The sequence below is a fragment of the Hemicordylus capensis genome, chromosome 1 (assembly GCF_027244095.1).
Source record: "Hemicordylus capensis ecotype Gifberg chromosome 1, rHemCap1.1.pri, whole genome shotgun sequence".
In the NCBI taxonomy this organism is placed as follows: Eukaryota; Metazoa; Chordata; class Lepidosauria; order Squamata; family Cordylidae; genus Hemicordylus; species Hemicordylus capensis.
This window is the reverse complement of record NC_069657.1, coordinates 384,546,028-384,565,567: the sequence shown is the minus strand read 5'-3', so window position 1 is coordinate 384,565,567 and position 19,540 is coordinate 384,546,028. Positions and strand designations below refer to the sequence as shown.

At 41.3% G+C, this 19,540-nt stretch overlaps 1 protein-coding gene and 1 long non-coding RNA gene across 10 annotated transcripts in view; one reads left to right on the top strand and one right to left on the bottom strand.

Moving 5' to 3' along the window:
• The window catches only part of CHRM3 (cholinergic receptor muscarinic 3), a 417,691-nt gene that overhangs the window by 232,162 nt on the left and 165,989 nt on the right, over positions 1 to 19,540 (bottom strand). The window contains exon 1 of one of the 9 annotated variants that reach the window (XM_053300703.1): positions 3,178 to 3,529. The exons of 7 other annotated variants lie outside the window; for them this stretch is intronic. The gene's annotated coding sequence lies outside the window, so the exon portion shown is untranslated. Of the gene's footprint in view, positions 1 to 3,177; positions 3,530 to 19,540 lie in introns of those variants that run through there. One more of the 9 variants, XM_053300773.1, reaches the window with a different exon arrangement.
• The window catches only part of LOC128346962 (uncharacterized), a 28,177-nt gene continuing 10,500 nt past the window's right edge, over positions 1,864 to 19,540 (top strand). The window contains exon 1 of the long non-coding RNA XR_008317321.1: positions 1,864 to 2,136. This is a non-coding gene — a long non-coding RNA (uncharacterized LOC128346962). The remainder of the gene's footprint in view (positions 2,137 to 19,540) is intronic.

Below are 19,540 nucleotides of genomic sequence, written 5' to 3'. Positions count from 1 at the left end.
TAAGTGACATTTGTTTTCCAGACAACTCTCCCTCCTCAGAATTTAGAATACAATTCTAATTTGTGAAGTGGGCCAGATAGGGACAAGTCATACCATGAACTTCATAGAGAATGAGTTTCTATAAACCAAACCAAATGACTCCAGTCTGTCTTTTTAAAATGTTGGGTCCTTAACCAATGTTTAAAATTATTCTAGAAGCTGAGATTAGTTCAGAATTCCTGTCTTACCTCTTCTTTGCTTAGTTCTTGTTTCCAAGGGCTAAACTAGACATTATATCAATCACACAATCGGCCCTGCATGTTCATTTAAAAATGTAAATATTAGCTGCATAAGATGAGTTGATTTGAACTGTGGCAAGATCTTTTAACCTTTTACCCTACACCATGGTCACAAGAAAAATGGCCCTCCTCCACAGCTGCCATTTGCCTTTAGGAGGGAAACTGACTGGCACCAATGGCTGTTCACATTCCAAGACAAATATTAAAAGCAGGAGGGTGAATTCTTATTAGGATCTCAGCACAGAGATAAAGGGTTAAAAACCCTCTTTCAGCATATTTCCAATTGGGCTTCCTGTGGCTGCTATTTACAGTTCAAAATAGGAACACAAAAAAGGGCCAATTATGTAATTAATGTTACATTTCGTTTCGCCCTGTGTAGAACACTGTCCCTATGAAGCACTGTCCCTATCCAGCAGCACTCATTTACATTTTAAAGGAAGCTTCTTAATGTAATTGAATCTCCTAAACTATGCCTACAAACCTAAGCAAATTAGGATAAGCCTCAGTCATTCATTGCAATGGGCTGAGGCATGCGTAACTCTGCATAGGATCAGGCTGCAAGTATTGCAGCATTTTAAGAAGTTGTGAGTTAAGCTTTACAGAGATTTCATTGAACCAGACTAATAGACTTGAGAGAAAAAAGTAAGCACTGGGTTTTGAAGATGAGAAATCTGGCTCTCAGCCCAGCACTATCTTTCTTGTATTATAAATTAAGTGTGCATGGACTAGAGTTTATAAGAGCTGATGATTTCAACCTGTGGATCAAACATTCTAGCTTCTTTGAGGTCTACAAGTATGGTTCAAACTATTTAAATACAGAAATAGGTTGCTTGGTGTTTTCCTTCATATTCAATTTGACAAACCTTGATTGGTTATAGACAGAAATACATTTGCCAGCAAGTTAGAGACCAGCACACTGCAAGCATCTAATTAAGTGTGAACAAGTTACGGGCTTTTAACTGAGCTTTAGTGCTGCAATGTTCAAGGTAAGGAATGAGAGGGTCCAGCAGGCAATCAGGAAGGAACTGAGGAACGGGGAAAATGAGAGTCAGTCAAAGCCAGGGTTGTGGACCAGGTGGGCTGACCAGAATCATTCAGCAAGCTGTAAGTCAGGGGAGACAAACAAGAAGACAGGGGTCAAACAGTAAGAGATCAGGGATGGAATCCAGGATCAAGGTTTCTCTCATCCTACAATTTTCAAGTTAATTGTGGTGGCTAGGAGGACTTTCTATAGACAAGGGACAACATCCGGATAAACACCGTGCTTGTGCAATGAACAAAGTTGTACTAGTGCCATAAGATTGCATAACTGTACTAAATCACAGGGATTTTTGGAATTGTACAATTGCACAAATTTCCCTGCAAGACATATGAGGCATGCCACAGGTTGTATATTGCGCTAGCATAAATATTGCACTAGCACAACAGTCTGGAATACAAGCCTAGTCCTTCTCTGATTGGTTTATAGCAGGGCTGTTCAATTTCAGCACTCCTGCAAATGTTGGCCTACTTTTCCCATAATCCCTGGCAACTGGCCACTGTGTTTGAGGATTATGGGAGTTGTAGTTCAAAAACAGCTGGGGGACACAAGTTGAGCAGGACTGGTTTATAGGGTGTTCCTAGGACTACCCATTTTGCAGAAACCAAAGTGAGCAGGTTTACTGGCTCCTGCTTTATTAACATTACTATTTTTTTTAAAGATCTGAGGCTTTTCATTTGTTCTTTGAGGTTGGTGCTACTGTTGCCTACCTCACAACTCGTAAAGCAGCTGCAGGCAAGAATAGCAGGGAACAACAGAGGAAGGCAGTAGGCACACAAAATGGAGGCAGAGACAACATGGCTGACTGAGAAATTTAAGGTAAGTGCTGCCCACTTCGCCCATTGATAAGATCTGCCCTTGGAGTAGAAAGAATGGACAGAGATAATTTTTTCTCCCTCTCTCACAACACTAGAACCAGGGATCATCCCATAAAACTGAAGGTTGGGAAATTCAGGACCGACAAAAGGAAGTGTTTTTTCACACAGCACATAATTAATCTATGGAATTCTATGCCACAGAACTACTGCCTCCATAGTTTTAGTCAGTTTCTCCAGTCATTCATTACTGCTAGTGTATTTAATTTTCACTTGTGCATAATAGTTTAAGTTGCCCCTTTCCACAGCCACTTAAAAAAAATCATCCCTCCCCACAACCTCATTCCCAAAACAAATCAATTTGTTGTCTAATAATTATTCCGTGTGTGTGTGTGTAAAATCATCACCTGAGGCAGCTACATTGCATACAGACATACAAACAGCAGACAAGATAGACACAAAAAAAAACAAATGACAAGTGATGAAGCTGAGCTGTAAAAACAAATAGAGTTATCGGATTAAAACATGTACTTTAATTTCCCTACTTAACTTGCATTTCCTCATATTTTTCTTAAGTCATATTTTTCATTCAGCTCTACTTCGTTGCCACACATTCTCAGGTTCCCTCACATATACACAACACAAGCTCCTGCACATTTCTCTTGCATTTGCTATATATGAATGAAAAAAATATAGGTCCTCTAACATTATCTGCCTACCTACCAACCATGTTTAGATATAAACACATTTCTAGTTTGTTGGTGAGCTGAGTTGATGTTTCAGCCTTTTTTAACCCTCACATTTTACACCTTAAAGTGAATAAAGATCCTTTAAGAACTCTCTAGCTCATATGTGCAGTAAATTAGAAGAGAGATTATTTAAACACTTTTCTGTATTTAGAAACTGAAATCGTATCCTCCACAACAATAAAAAAGACATTACCAAACAAAATACAAGTTGAGATTATGTTCCAACTAAATCTTTTAAAACTTATGAAACAAAGAAAATGATGGCCTTGAACTGCATCATGGCTGAGTTCACTTACCTGGACATGCCAACTTAGAAACGCTACCTCTTGGGAACTTAATAAGCAAGACAGCTTACATAGAAAAATACGGTCTCTAAAATATCCTAGGTCCAGATCATTTAAGCATTTATATGTAAGCATAACTCCCAGTATTCTTGGTAGGGAAAGCCCTTTGTCATGTCAAATGGACTCCCCAACTTGATCAAGTGATAACTGGGCTGCTTGCCTCAGAGCGCTTTCAGCATCTCCAACTGGCCCTGATAACAGCTGAGCCCCCTGGCACACCTTTGGAGATTAACAGCATCCTAGTCGGTGAGCGTCAACAGCACCTAAAACACAAAAGTAGTGCACCCCTGCAACAGCATTATCACCACTCCAAACCTTGGTTTGATAGAGACTGTGTTAATACTAAAAAAGCTCTCACCACAACCTACTAGGTCTATAAAGCCAACAGTGGACCAATGGCAATGAAGGACCTCCTTCAGCAGAAGAGGAGGTACAAACAGCTGGTGGCATATAAGAAAAGAAAAAGCCATGAAAGTCAACTGGGCATGACTCCTCCAGGCAGTCTGAACAAATGATTCAGCTGCATTCTGGCACATCACCACGTGCAGCCATAGCAATGGCACAACCCATCTAGATTGTCATATCCCCCAGAGATTTGGGAAAAACTTTCATGAACTCTACGAGGACTCTTTTAAGGAAGGCAGATGCCTTGGACAAGCTATAGAGGACACGACTGCATGGAAACCAGTGACAACATCCAAGAGCAAGAGCCTTGTCACCCAACTGAGAACCGGGAAGGCCCTGGGAGAGGACCTGATCCTACCTGGGGCCATTAAAAACAATCTGGATTAGTGGGCCCCCATTCTGGCCTCACTATTCACCTTCATTGATACACATGGCTGTATCCCTAAGGACTAAGGGACAGTAATTATGGTTTCCTTTTTCAAAAAGGGCAGAAAGAACGATCCGTTACAGGCCCATTAGCCTGCTCAACACAATTAGCAAGCTCTATGCAAGATATCTGCATGGGAAACTATGGGACTGGCTGGAGCAAGAAAATCTGCTGGCAGAGGAACAGGCTAGCTTCAAGGAAGGCTGATCTACAATCGACCAGTGCCTAGTACTCCAGCACCTTATTGAAAAATACTCTTCATGAAACACAATCTCCCTTTATGCAGCCTTCATCAATTTTAAAATGGCTTTTGACTCAATCTCGCAAGTTAAATCATGGGAGAAGCTGGAGGCCTTCTCAATTGATCAGCGACTGTTATACTTTATATGTATGCTTCACACTGGCACATCGCTCAAGGTAAGATGCAACCCCCAGGGACATGTCACAAGTGCCATTGATATACAAAAGTGTGTAAAGCAAGGCTGCATATTAGCCCCACTATTATTTAACTTTTACATTAACACCATGGTGGACCAACTCAACAACCTAGATTTCCACCCCCCTAAACATGTAGGAGCCCATATTTCCACCCTACTTCATGCAGATGATGCAGCAATACTCTCATTGGCCTTAAACTCCCATTGGCCTTAAACATGCATTGAGGGCCTTAGCTCAAGGAAGATCTGCTGGAACTTAATTATCATAAAACCAAAATTATGGTCTTTGCTAAAAGGCCCAACATCCACACTTGGTTTATAGAAGGACACAAGATTGAACAGATTTCTTGTTGAATTATACAGCATTAATACAGGGACTATACAGCGTTAAATGCACAGAGGAGTACCTTTGCTATCCTTAAGTTTCTTTGGACAAGAGGTGGCCACTATATACCTGCAGCACTTAAATTGTATGAAGCCAAGCCGCTAGCATAGCTTCTCTGTGGTGCTCACCTGGGCCCCTTTCCCAACTTCACCCCATTGGAGTGTGTGGAATCAATGCCATATTTAACTAGGGATGTGTGAATCAATTCTACCTGTTTGGGGCGATTTGTGGACAAAACAAATCACCCCGTGCTAGCTGGCCAGATTTGGGTTCAAAACAAATCGCCCATGTTTGGGACCTGAAAAATGCGTAGATCCGGACCTCCATTTTGTGGCTATCTCTCTTGCTGTCTCCATTTTGTGTCAGGAATTTCTTTTTGAAAATACCACCCTCCCAAGCTTCAGATTGGTGACTTACAGTGTGCAATGATTGGCTGGCGATTCCCCCTTGGTTCCAGATTGGCTCATTTCCATTCAGACCTTGTGTTGCCAGGTGTGACTGACCCAGCATTGGCTAGGGGAAGGGTCAAAGAAGGGACAAGGATGGTGGGAGTTCAGAGGAGAGATTTTCAAATGTTCTTAAGGAGGAAGCCAGCCACCATTCTGCCTTCCTGCCTTGTGGGAGGAGGGAGGGAGGGAAAGAGAGAGAGAGAGTGCCAGAGGAGCTTTGCTTTGCCTTGCCTGCCTGCCACCTGGAGTGGATTCTCTGCTTTTTGTTCCTGCTTTCCTGATTGAGGAAATCAGAGAGAATCATTGCCTGCGCCTGCTTTTTGTGCCAATCAATTTGGGTACAAAACGATTTGTACCCGAATCTACCCGTTTTGGGAGATTTGTGGATTTGTGGCCAGCTGACCAGATTCGGACCCAAAACAAATCAGGGGTGATTCAATTCAGGTACAAATTGAATCAGAAAAAATTGATTCATGCACATCCCTATACTTGGCTTAGACTATCTCTCAGTCCCGTAGGCCTTGCCCCCCCCCCCCACGAGCAAGGACTTCCAATCCAGCTGGAAGCAGTCAATTATGTCCCTGGGCCTATCCTCTAAAATATTGTCCCTGGGCCTATCCCCATCTCTCTTAGTTAACGTGGGCTATGATCCAGCCAAGGTACTTCTCAAACAGCGTATTACAGACAGAACAACAATCTGATATAGGCAACGCCCCGAACTTTTTCATCAGTGAAGGACTTCGGTATATTACCTCTCCTGGGGCATACCCATTGGAACTTGAAGGTCTAAAGCACAGGAGGGCCTTCATGTTGGTGCATTGCCATGTTCTTCCCTCAGCTGTGCTTGAGGGACGATATAGGAAGATTCCATTATTGGAATGTCAATGCCTCTCAGATGCAGGGCAAGTACAAACAACAGGGCATGTCCTTCTTCAGTGTTTGTATTACCGGGACATTCGTGCCACCTTCATTCTATCATTATTACATAACTATCCTAATAATATGGACCAATTTTACACCTCTTTACTGCTTTCTGATAGCAATCCCACCACCACTTGCAAGGTTCTTCATGGTAGCGATTAAAATCCGGCGGATGATGACTTCCATCACTCAACTTGATAGACTAACTTGAACACACTTTTGCCAGCTGCCTCAGACAGAGCGCTTCATGGCAGCCCAGCATTCCTATAGTTCTATAGTCCCACAGCTTCTTGGTTTTTTACCTCGCCCTAAATTACTAAAACTCTTACTATGTCTATAGTTACCCTTGTATGATTTTATAAGTCTCCACGTTTTGCATATAACTTTTTAATGCATTCTTGCTTCTCTCTTTTATGCCTTTCTTTTTAATGATGTTTTTATGATGCAAATATTTGTACTGTTAACTGCAATTCTTAGATCTCAGTCATTAAGGGTCATTTAGTTTGCGGTCTTGTTTTCTTAGACAGACAGTTTTTTTTAAAAAATACTTCTGATTCTTATAGTCTTTTATCATAGTTTTTCATTGTACACCCCTAGGCTTTTAATATGTAATCACCCCTAATACTTTATGCTGGTCTATGACCATAATAAAGATTGATTGATATATGTAAGCATCAGCACATTGGCTGCACCAAAAGTCAACAGTGTAATTTTATAAGCAACATCTCCAACCAATAGGTGGTGCTGTTTCATGTCTGTAATTTGTTTCTCTGAGTAAGTGTTATAATAGGCAGCCAGAGTACTCAAAGGGCCATATGCATATATTTGCTTTTTAGAGTGTGAGCCCTTTGGGGACAGGAGACCATCTTATTTATTTATTTCTCTGTGTAAACCACTTTGGAAACTTTTGTTGAAAAGTGATATATAAATAGTTGTTGTTATTGCTGCTGCTGCTGCTTTCCAGTTCCTCTCAAGAAGTGGGGCATAGCATTCTGCACCAGCAGCATCTTTTGAACACTCTCTGACAAAAGCAAAGTTCATCATCATAGTCAGTCTTTGAGGATCCAAAATAATGAATGATAACTGCCATATTTACAAAGAAATAGCAACTGGTAAATAAGTTAAGGAAAGATAAGAACTACTACTGGCCACAGCTGCCATCTGGAATTCTAGGAACAAAGCCAGTTCCAGGCTCCGACTCTTAGTTTGATTAACAAAAGATGAGCAAAGTCCTCAGTGATGTCTATTCCCATCTGGCTTCTGCTGCCATCCCAAAAACATGCCTTGCTTTGACTATAATATTGCAAGAAGAAACGTTGCATACCACACTAGTCAGACACATTTCGCATTCCATCCAAGCCTTCTTTTATCATAACATTAACTCAGTATTTTCACTTACTTGGGCTTCATGGAGAATTCACTCCTTCCTCAGTTCTCTCAAGACAACTTACTTAAAAAAAACCCCATCAACTTTCAATTAATACTTATTCAAATAAAAGAATGCATACTAGTATAGAATCACTTCAGATTCAAATGTTTCTCCAAGTTTTACAGTTATATAGAGATGTGGAGAAATGAAGTGCAAGGGACTAACACTTATTTCCTATTCATGTGGGAAGTGGGACTCTCACATCTTGACTGTTATGAGATGTAGGAACCCCAGAAGGTACCTTTTTAGACTCCTGTACAAAAGACACAAATAAGCCACATGAATAAATGTTTCATTTCTTCACACATTGTACAAGGCATTCTCATTTACCATACATATAGTATATTCTGAATACCTCCATATAATTTACACTATGCTAATGATGCTTTACTGGGGTGCCATGCACATGGACATCCACAGTGAGGGAGATTCAGGAGTGATCTCTGGGTGCATTTGGGAAATAATGGAGTCTACGTGAAATGAGTCTGCATACTCTAAAGCTTTCACCAACCTAAACAGAGCCTGATTTTGCATGCTTTCCAAATAGATTTGTGTGCAAGATATTACACTTTGACAGGTGGTAGGAATTTATTAAAGAGACCTGCATTGTGTTAAATAGATTAAAGCCAGATCTAGATCTGTGTACGAAGACCCTAGACAACTGATTGCTGTCTTAAAAAAGAAGAACCAGCAGCATATGATTTTAATGGCCCTGAAATAAGATATTAAAATAAAGGTGAGAATCCTCAAGGGACATGGAGTGTTGGGAGCCAAGGCTAGCCAATTACTGTAATTCCCTTTCTGTTCACAAAACCGTTTCATACTGCATGCAAATGTTGCTGAGTTCTCTTTTGGCAAAATAATTCAGATATTCTAGTCAATAATAATCTGTTGCAACACCACTGCAGGATGACAGCAGGGCTTCATTTTTTAAAGTGAATCTAGAAACTATAAGAGTTTTTTGAGAAAGCACCATACCACTTTTGAGACTTTATTTTAGGTCCTTTGATGCACTTTCACATATCTATTTATGTTTGAAAATATCTTACTCATAGGTAAAGACCTCTCCATCTCCCTGGTCACAGCTGTCACGTCACTATATGCTTTGATAAATCAACACAAAGAAAACTTGAAGTAAAACAACAAAACATTAAACTCTCTCCCCAACCCCTACAGAGTTTCAGAATATAAAAAGAAGACCAAATTTTGATGCAACACAGTTGTGCATCAGTAGCAAGTCATCGTGTAATCAAGTTAGTTCATTTTGACACTGGCTCACATATTCCACAGCATTAGAAGTGCGGAACAGGGATGTGTCCTCAAAAAGGCTGCTTCAGAGCTCAGCCAGAGAGTGGCTAAGCAGCTGAATGCATGCAGAGGGGAAGACAGTTTTACTGATCTCCCTCTTAAAGTGCTATCTGGCTGCCAGGAATATGTCTGAGATTCATGCAGCCTTCAGGGATATATTCCTGGCACCCAAATAGCACTTTTTAGAGGGAGGAAAGTTCAGCAAAAATCACTACCCCTCCCCTCTGTGTGTGTTGGCCTGCTCGGCACCACACTGCCAGAGCTTCAAAACAGCCTTTTGCAAGGATACAGCTCCTGTTCTACCCTTCTAACACTGTGGAACATGTGAGACATTATGTTGTAAGCAAGTATGTTGTTTTGTTGTCAGTTACAAGGATGTTCATTGCAACAAACATTCCAAGATGTCTTTTTGCAAATCAATACAATAGGCATCACAACTAACAATGAAACTTATGCACATTTACTTGTGAGTAAGTTCCACTGGATTCAACTGTACTATGACACTCAGTACTGTTGAGAGTTTATACTGTAGTTGCTCCCAAATATTCCAAGTTGACCAACTTTTATTTCATTGTTCAGGACTTTTGTTCTGGTTTATTCTCCAGATTAATATTTAGTTTAACAGATCCACAAAGCAGTGTCACTGCAGTGGTTTTATGCAAACAGTGTTAAAAGCCCGCCATTAATATGGTGCCTTAACACATCATCTTGTTTTGTTTCCCCTGAACACACACACATACACACACACACACACACGTATTTCTGTCACAGAGATTCAGAAACTCTCACTTGGTGATAGGCAGGCTTCCCTAAGTTCAACTTGGAATCACCTCAATATTTACAAACATTCTCAGTGGACATTTGCTAAAAGCTCATCTGTTTTCTGAAAGTTGTCACCTGGATTTTAATGTTGGCACATTTATGTCAGAAGTACTGAGCACATTATTATATAACATTATTTATCATTCATTCATTCATTCGATTTATATACCACCCTCCCAAAAATGGCTCGGGGCAGTTTATATCAAAAACATATTACATTATGTATGGTATTGCCCTCCTGGGAATCGTAGTTAGGTTTTACCTGTGATGCACGCATCCAATAGCACTAGCCATGTGTCAAGATCTGTCTGTATCCAGAACTAGAATCAGATGAGACCTCCTCAGAAGAGAAGAAGAACATTACCAGAACCCTGAAGACATACCTGTTTTTCCAGGCCTTCAACTGAGATTGTGTTTTTAAATTTTAATGTCTTTAATGTGTTTTTATCTGATCTTTATCTTTTTATGAATTTTAAATGTGGTATATTTTATGTTTTAATTCTGTACACTGCCTAGCGATTTTTATACTAGGCGGTAGATAGGGGTGTGCATGGAACTGGTTGACCCAGTTTGGTTTGAGTCTGGACTGGACTCGAACCAGACCGGCCAAGTTCGGTCTGGCCCGCATCGAACCCCTGCCCCCATTGGGGGGGGGGGGTTTGCGGAACTTTTTTAAAATTCTAATTTTTTTAAAAAAACCTGTAGCCCCTTCTGGGGGCTTCCTGTAGGCCATGGGGGGGGGGTGTCCACAAAGGTTCCTCCTCCCCCGCCGGCCTCTGAAATCACTGCCATAGCCGGGTAAAAAGGCCTCTGCATGCGGTGGCCATTTTGGCTGCTGCCACATGTGCGTAAATGACCTCTGCAAGGCTGGCATGGCCCACGGCCTCACAGAGGTCATTTGCACATGTGCGGTAGCCATTTTTGAAAAAACAAAATGGCCACTGTGCTTGCATAAATGACCTCTGTGAGGTCGTGGGCCATGCCAGGCCTAGCAGAGACCATTTACTCATGCACGGTGGCCAAAATGGCTGCCGCACATAGTTATGAGGCCCGAACAGGCCAAAAAGAGGCCTTTTGACCTGGCCACGGTGGGGAACCTTTGAGGACCCCCGCCCACAGCCTACAGGAAGCCCCCCAAATGGGCTACAGGGTTTATTTCATTTTTTAAAAAACAAAATAAAATAAAAATAAATTCACGGACTTGTCTGGAGGTTTGGTTCTGGTCCGGACAGAACGGGGGGGGGGGTCGGTTCGATCCCGAACCCCTGAACTGAACTCCCTAATCGGTCCGCATATCCCTAGCAGTAGATAAATTCAATAAATAAATAAATAAATAAATAACCAGCATGACTCAGCACTACCAGCCCTAACAGACCCAGGGAAGTCAGCATGCCATCATAGTCACCACCCTAGGAGGTAACCACCACCCTGGGATGCTTCATCCAAGAAGACTAAAAAGTCAGGGATCTGTGGCTTGTGTGAGCCACCACATAAATCTATTGGCCAAGAAACTTACACAATGGCTTCTTTTTCTCCCACTTAGAATTATAAGTGTCCCCTAGAAGCACAACAGTAGCATGAGTCTTTCAGTCAACTCATGCCACTACTGTCACTAATAATGGGGGGTTTAGGGCTGGGCAAGCTAGGTCAGCCATCTCTGGCACTGTGGACCCTCAGCCAGTGCCTGATCTGACTGACCCATGACACTGCCATTTGCTTGAAGTTACCATAAGCATCATTCACAGATGAATAGGATGCTTTAATCAAAATCTGATCCTAACTCTAGTCATTATTATAAGAACAAAATGTTCATCCCCATGTATTCCATAAGGAACAATGTAAAGTTCATGAAATTAATGTGTGTCTAAACATGGGCATCATACAATACAAGAGATATATTGATGATATTCTATTATAGAGACTACAGATCATATGGATCATGTGTATAAGGAGCTGAATAGATCAGGAAGTGTAAAATTGACAAGAGAACAACAAATGATCAAAGATGGCTACCATTCCTGGATATAGAAATACAACTTAAAGAAGGTAGCACTGAGGCCAGACAGTACAGGAAACCAGCTAAGAAACAGTTAATAATGATCAGTTAACTCAGCACACCCTCAGGTGATTAAAGAGCAGTTAGTGAGAATGTTATTCAGAGAGCTGTGGGAGTCTCATCTAATGAGCAGGTGGAGTTTCCCAAGAAGAAAGCTGAAGAATTAGTCAGAAGGAATGGTTATAAGGTCCCTATGAATCAATCTAAGAATACAAAATTTGAGAAAAAGTTAATTATACTCAAAGTTCCTTATGTGACAGACAAACTCACCTGGTAAACACTGTACAACACCAATGCATCTGAAGCAGTACCTGTTAAGGTCTAGGCTTTATGACAGTAAATGTGTGAGAGAGGGGATTGTTTGATTTGTGAGAAGGAAGAGAGTAGTTGCCAAATTAAAGGAACAGTGCATAAAATTGCAAGTCTGGAATGTGAGGACTTTTACGTCAGGGAGATAGGAAGACCCTGCTATAAAGGTATAAAGAGCATTTGGCAGACATGCAACATAATAAAAACTGGTTGAAACCCTGGGCGGTATATAAATCAAATAAATAAAATAAATACGAAGGAAAAACATGAAGGAGGAGTTTATTTTTGCTACAGAAAGTAATACAGTTAAGTGTAAGATTAAAGAAGCCATGCACATTGAACAGCTGCAGCCAACCCTTAATGTTAGGGAAGAAATGAAAGAGGCAATGAAATTCATAGGTCTATAAAAGGGTTTTTAAAAAATGTCCTGTAGTGTCATCACCTCCTCCCCCACGCCCTGTTTTTGGATTGGTTATTTATTTTCAATTGTTTTATTTAAGCTCAAGAGTTTCCAGTTGTTTGAGATAAAGCATTGAGAATGATGTTTTAACACTGAAACACATTTGCTCAAGTTTGGTAAGATATTTGTTCTTAAGTTATTTTACTTACGCATTAAGGTGGTCTTAATATGGACTAAAAGTACCCAGAATGTTGGGGGCAATATGCTAAATCATTGTAAACCGCTTAGAGAGCTCCAGCTATAGAGCGGTATATAAATGTAAGTGCTATTGCTATTGCTATTGCTAAAATACCCCAACTTCTTGAAAATAACTTCACAAATGGGTAAAATGACAATTTAGCATTTCTACTCCCCCACCAAAAGTCTGTTTTTACATACTTGCTTCAAAATAAGGCTTTGCAAATCAGATCACAAGAAACTCATTTTTAAAACTCCCTTGCCAATGAAATGTGTGGGTGTCTTTAAATTCTAAGAAATTGGGATAATTGGGAAATTGACACCCCTGGCATAGTACATTTGCAAGAGAAATAAAATCCAAGCTCCAATATTTTTATGTGGGGGGGGGGGAGGAATTATGCAGAGGAAATCCTATTGCCCTCCTCCCTGTAATTTCCTGCTGGATCCACTCCTGCTTTTAACTATGCATAAACAGATCAATATATTGAATTTATCATAGCTGAACATCCGTTTTAATGCTACTTCCTAGTTTTAATTCAGTGCTTTTAAAATGAACCACTCATATGAGTTTTTTCCTTGACTTATCTAGCATTATCTTCTTTTTAAAACTAGTTTTAGATAATCAATATGTCACTGTAATACATTGTTCTCCTATTATTACTACAGCTACAAATAATTATATACTGCTTTTCAACAAAAGTTCCCAAAGTAGTTTACATAGATAGATAGATAGATAGATAGATAGATAGATAGATAAATAAAATGTCTCCCTGTCCCCAAAGGGCTCACGATCTAAAAAAGAAACAGGATAGAAACAAGCAACAGTCACTACTCCTCACATTGTTCTGCATTTCTCACATCATATTCTCACATTGTTCTCCTGAATGTCTCACAGCCAAGTGGATTAAGTGCAGCCACTGTATTTTTACGATTTTAGATATATTTGTTTTTGAAATGTATAAACACACCACCAAACATAGCGTTCAAAAACTCTCTAGGAAGCTTACAAAACATAAAATCAATGAAGTAAAACATATTTTTAAAAAAATCAAAAAGCAGTATGGTTATGATGATAAAATCCATAGCAGCCATGTACTTTAGTCAATAAAACCGGAGAAAGACTGAATCACAATTACTTTTCACAGGCCTATGGGATTAAAACAGTCTTCATAATCAAGCAGGCTTGTTGAACTTCTCTGGGAATGGAGCTCCATAAGACAAGCACCACTGAGAGGACTCTGTCCCTTGGGCTAACTTCAGATGAAGTTAGCCCTGCACTCAAAACGGGGACCATGGTCTTATTGCATGTTCTTAGTGCATGGGGAAAGCAAATGAGGTGTTTGCTGATAGTCTAACTGCATCTTTAAAAGCTCAAAACCAGCACCTTAAATTGTACCCAGAAACTAGTTGTGTGGTGTAATATTTTCCTATGGCTTACTCCAGTTATCAAATGGGCTGTTGCATTCCGAACAGACCTATTTAAAATGTATTACAACCATGTGTAGCCACCTAATGGTGCAGCGGGGAAATGACTTGATTAGCAAGCCAGAGGTTGCTGATTCGAATCCCCGCTGATATATTTCCCAGACTATTGAAAACACCTATATTGGGCAGCAGCAATTTAGGAAGATGCTGAAAGGCATCATCTCATACTGAACAGGAGGAGGCAATAGTAAACCCCTCCTGTATTCTCCCAGAGACAACCACAGGGGCTCTCTCGATGGCACACTTTACCTTACAACCACTTGTAAAGGAAGCCCCCCAGAGAACTTGTCTTAATAATCCTTCCTGCAGATTGCCAAGATAAGTATAAAAGTGGCCAGATCATCCTTATTTAGAAGTAGCTGCTGATGATGTATGAGCCAAAGTGTATTAAAAAACCCCAAACCATTCCTGGCCACAGTAGCTACCTAACCTTCCAGCAGGGGTGTGAGAGCTGGCCGTTCAGTCGGGTCAGTTTGAATTTGGCCCAGATTAAATCAACCCAGCCTGGCTCAGCTGAACCGGGCTGAGCTGGTTCATGGGCCAGCTTGGGCATACTTATAAAGTATTTCCCTTTACAATTAAAGGGCATCCCTAATCCTAATGGTATAGGTGGTGCAGGTGGGAGGTAGCTAAAGAAAGTGGCCTCCATACCTTTAGAGGAGGAGGAGGCGAAATGGTGGAGAAGCGGTGGAGGCACTCTTCCAAGCCCCCCGCCAGCCTCCCAAATGACAGCCCCAGCTGGCTGCAGCCCAGTTTGGGCCTCTGCACATGCCCAGGATATCATTTGGGAGGCCGGCAGGGCCTTGGAGGAGCCCTCACTGCTGCCTCTTCTAAAGGTACAGAGGCCGATGGAGGCCGCTTTCTTTAGCTACCCCACGCCCACACACACACACCTTTACCATTACCATTAGAGTCACTTTGCTCCAGAGTGCATAGAGTTTACTCAAAACCACAATATTATTATTATTATTATTTATTATTAATTCGATTTCTATACTGCCCTTCCAAAAAAGGCTCAGGGAGGTTTACACAGAGAAATAACAAATAAATAAGATGGCTCCCTGTCCCCAAAGGGCTCACAATCTAAAAAGAAACATAAGACAGACACCAGCAACAGTCACTGGAGGTACTGTGCTGGCGGTGGATAGGGCCAGTTACTCTCCCCCTGCTAAACAGAGAGAATCACCAAGTTAAAAGGTGCCTCTTTGCCAAGTTAGCAGGGGTTACTAGAAGCCCAGTTAGATTGTATACCCAAAAGGAGGAAAGATACCACTAAGTCCAGGAGGATGCCAGTATGGCTCACGGGTACTGTCAAAGAAGCCATAAAAGGGAAGAAGACTTCCTTCCGAAATTGGAAGGCCTGTCCAAATGAAGAGAACAGAAAGGAACACAAACTCTTGCAAAAGAAATGCAAGGTGACAATAAGGGAGGCAAAAAGAGAGTTTGAGGAACATTTAGCCAAAAGTATCAAGGGGAATAACAAAAACATCAGAAGCAGGAAACCTGCCAGGGAGGCGGTTGGGCCATTAGACAATGACAGAGTGAAAGGGATTATTAAGGAGGATATGGAGGTTGCAGAGAAGCTAAATAAGTTCTTTGCATCTGTCTTCACGGCAGAGGATACTGAGCATATACCTGTTCCTGAACCAGGGTTTTTAGGGATGGAGGCCAGAGAGCTGAGTCGGATAGAAGTGACAAGGGATGATGTTCTAAACTGTCTGGAAAAACTGAAAGCATATACTGAAAGTATATGCTGATGGGATCCGAGCTGTCGGTGACTGACCAGGAGAGGGATCTTGGGGTCGTGGTGGACAGCTCGTTGAAAGTGTCGACTCAATGTGCGGCAGCTGTGAAAAAGGCAAATTCAATGCTAGGGATCATTAGAAAGGGGATTGAAAATAAAACGGCTAATATTATAATGCCCATATACAAAACTATGGTGCGACCACACTTGGAGTACTGCGTACAATTCTGGTCACCACATCTTAAAAAGGATATTGTTGAACTGCAAAAGGTGCAGAAGAGGGCAACCAAGATGATCAGGGGCCTAGAGCACCTTTCTTATGAGGCAAGACTACAACACCTGGGGCTTTTTAGCTTAGAAAAAGACGACTGCGGAGAGACCTGATAGAGGTCTACAAAATCATGCATGGTCTGGAGAATTTGGAGAGAGCGAAATTCTTTTCCCTCTCACATAACACTAGAACCAGGGGTCACTCCATGAAATTGATTGCCAGGAGGTCTAGGACCAACAAACGGAAGTACTTTTTCACACAACACGTGATCCACTTGTGGAACTCTCTGCCACAGGACGTAGTGACAGCCCAAAACCTGGATGGCTTTAAGAGGGGTTTGGATAACTTTATGGAGGAGAGGTCCATCAATGGCTACTAGTCGGAGGGCTGTGGGCCACCTCCAGTTTCAAAAGGCAGGATGGCTCTGAGAACCAGTTGCAGGGGAGAAATGGCAGGAGAGAGGGCATGCCCTCAACTCCTGCTTGTGGCTTCCAGCAACATCTGTTGGGCCACTGTGAGAAACAGCATGCTGGACTAGATGGGCCTTGGGCCTGATCCAGCAGGGCTGTTCTTATGTTCTTAAGTTCTTATTAGTATTATGGATGCCCTTTACTTGTAAAGGGGAATCCTCAAGGATTCCTCTTTACAAGTATACCCGTGCCAGTCCATGAACCAGTTTTTTGAACTGGGGGCCGGGCCAGTTCAAATTTGGACCGCTCAAACCAGGCCGGATCAATATCGAGCCCGGCTTGAAGAAAGCTGGCTTGCACATTCTTATCTTGCAGTGGATCTAGTAGTATCAGAGCTGAACACCTGACCCCTTGGGAGAGTGATTCTGGCCACAACAGACAAACCACCAGCTTCCAAATCTGTCAGACCCCCATTAACTTGTATGGATTAAGATGGCATTTGTTCAGCCTAATCCAGTCCGCCACTGACTCTAGAAAACATTCAAGGTTTATACTGCCTCATCTCATTCTGATGAAAAAGAGAATAACTGGGTGTCAAAAGCATATTTATGGTACCTCGCTTCTTGGCAACTTCCCTCTGCAGTTTCATGGTGATGCTAAAGAGAATCTACACTTCTGAAAGCTGTGCAGATCTGAACTTAGTTCTACCATTACTGCTCAAGCAGAAGTTTCAAATTATTAACTGCAACAGACTGTTTTCCATAATAAGACTGGTTCAAATGCTTAATAAAAGCAAGTTTTATTGCACTTTACCAAAATTAAACAATACATGCTGCCGCTGCAAAAAAAGTACATTTATTTTCACTTATGCCATGAGGGATGACCAACGTATCTGACAAAATGGCTGAAATACCATGCACGGGTATGTCAGCCCAGTCATGCTGCAGCATTCAAGTCACACAAACACAAAAACTGTTCAAATGTTGTGCAAGAGTAAGCCCATTGAAATACTGGGCTTACTCTTATATAACATTCTACACGTTTTGTATCTGCCTAATTTTGTATGCAATTTTGTAATTGCATACAGTTGTGCAATTTGTATTCATGCAACATTACTGGACTGATATAACCTTGCATGGTATGTCAACCAATGGTTTGGTTGGCTGGCAATTTTTAAAAAACATTTGAAACCCCCCCCCTTTTTTTTACCCAAAGGGCTTCACAATCTAAAAAAAAGAAACATGATAGACACCAGCAACTGAAACTGGAGGAATGCTGTACTAGAGATGGATAGGGCCAATTGCTCTCCCCCTGCTACATAAAGAGAATCATCACTTTTAAAAGGTGCCTCTTTGCTCAGTTAGCAGGGGTAAACAGGTATATTAAAAGCTTTCTAAACTGATATGGTCAGACATGCATTTCTCCCCCTGTCCTATGTCTGTCTAAGATTGTGGCATAACTGGTTCATTGCAGCATGTAGTTTACATTCACAAAGTGAAGTATAATATGGTAAGTATGCCTCTCAACCTTAAAAGGTTAGATGGGATTAGAACAATTTACTGGTATAAACAATTTCAGTTCTGTCGCTTTCTCTTACTTTCCTTCTTTTAAATTTTCTCCTCCCTGAAGTGGAAAAATTACTTCTGATAGGCCACAAAATACCCAAAAGTGTGTTTTAGTTCTTTCTTTACTAGCGATATACAACATTTGGATATCAGAACTGCCCTTTATCAGCCAACATGAGAGAAATAAATTGTAGCCTTCATGCTGAATTGCAATAGCTAGCTACTAGAGAGTCTACTTCAAATTCTTTATCTAAGCACAATGAAGGTTTTATACTTTCTGGTAAAGATTGCTATAAATACAACATGACAAAGATTGGTCCTAGACAAACCTCTTGAAGCAAGCTTACCAGTATAAGACAATGTTATTTTAATAACATGTACTATATCCTCTGTGCTGTTCTTAAGAATGAATTAGCAGTATTTTTGTGAGTTTTGTACAAACTGAATTGTAAGAGAGAAACATCAATCTGTATTGTTGAATCAAGATGCATCCCTAGCTACACTTACATGAGATAAATGAGCGAAAAGGGAGAGTGTATAAAATTATAATCACCTGTAATTTTTTTATATTCATTAAAAATTTGCCCCTCATTTCACAGGTCCCATTGTGTACATAATTTCTTTTTACAGTACTACAAGAGTGAGTTTTAGGCTAAACGACTTCATGCTTAAAAATGGTCTATTCATTTGCTTAATAGCAGATATAGAAAATTAAACCTTGATAGTACTAAGCATAGCACAATGCACGAGACAAACATGTAAGTGGCTCTTCTATGGGCCGCTTTATGCAGACTGGAATGAGCCCTAAGTGCATGTAGCTGCTCGTGCATTCCCAACATGGAGCCAGTGCAAAAGAAAAAGCAGGTTGTATGTAGGGATGTATGAACAGGCTCGAGGTCAAGCCGGCTCAAGGACAAACTGAGCAGGTTCAAAGGCTCACCCCCATGCTGAACTGGACCCTTGAAAAATGGGGCTGGCCCGAGTTAGAGCCAAGCCACCGCCAGTTCAAAGCCCAGACCCATGAGCAGGCTCAAGAGGCATAATTGTAAAGGGGAATCAGGAAAAGATTCCCCTTTACAAGTACAGGGATTTGACAACAGTAATAGTCAAATGGCCTTTGGGCAGACACGGGCCTTCACTGTAATGGGGTCTGGCCACGGCCGCCATCCCCCACTGCAATTGGTGGTGGATCACCAGGCATGACCACCACCATCTGGGCAGCCGCCACCATCAGCTTACAGTTTAAGGTAAATGA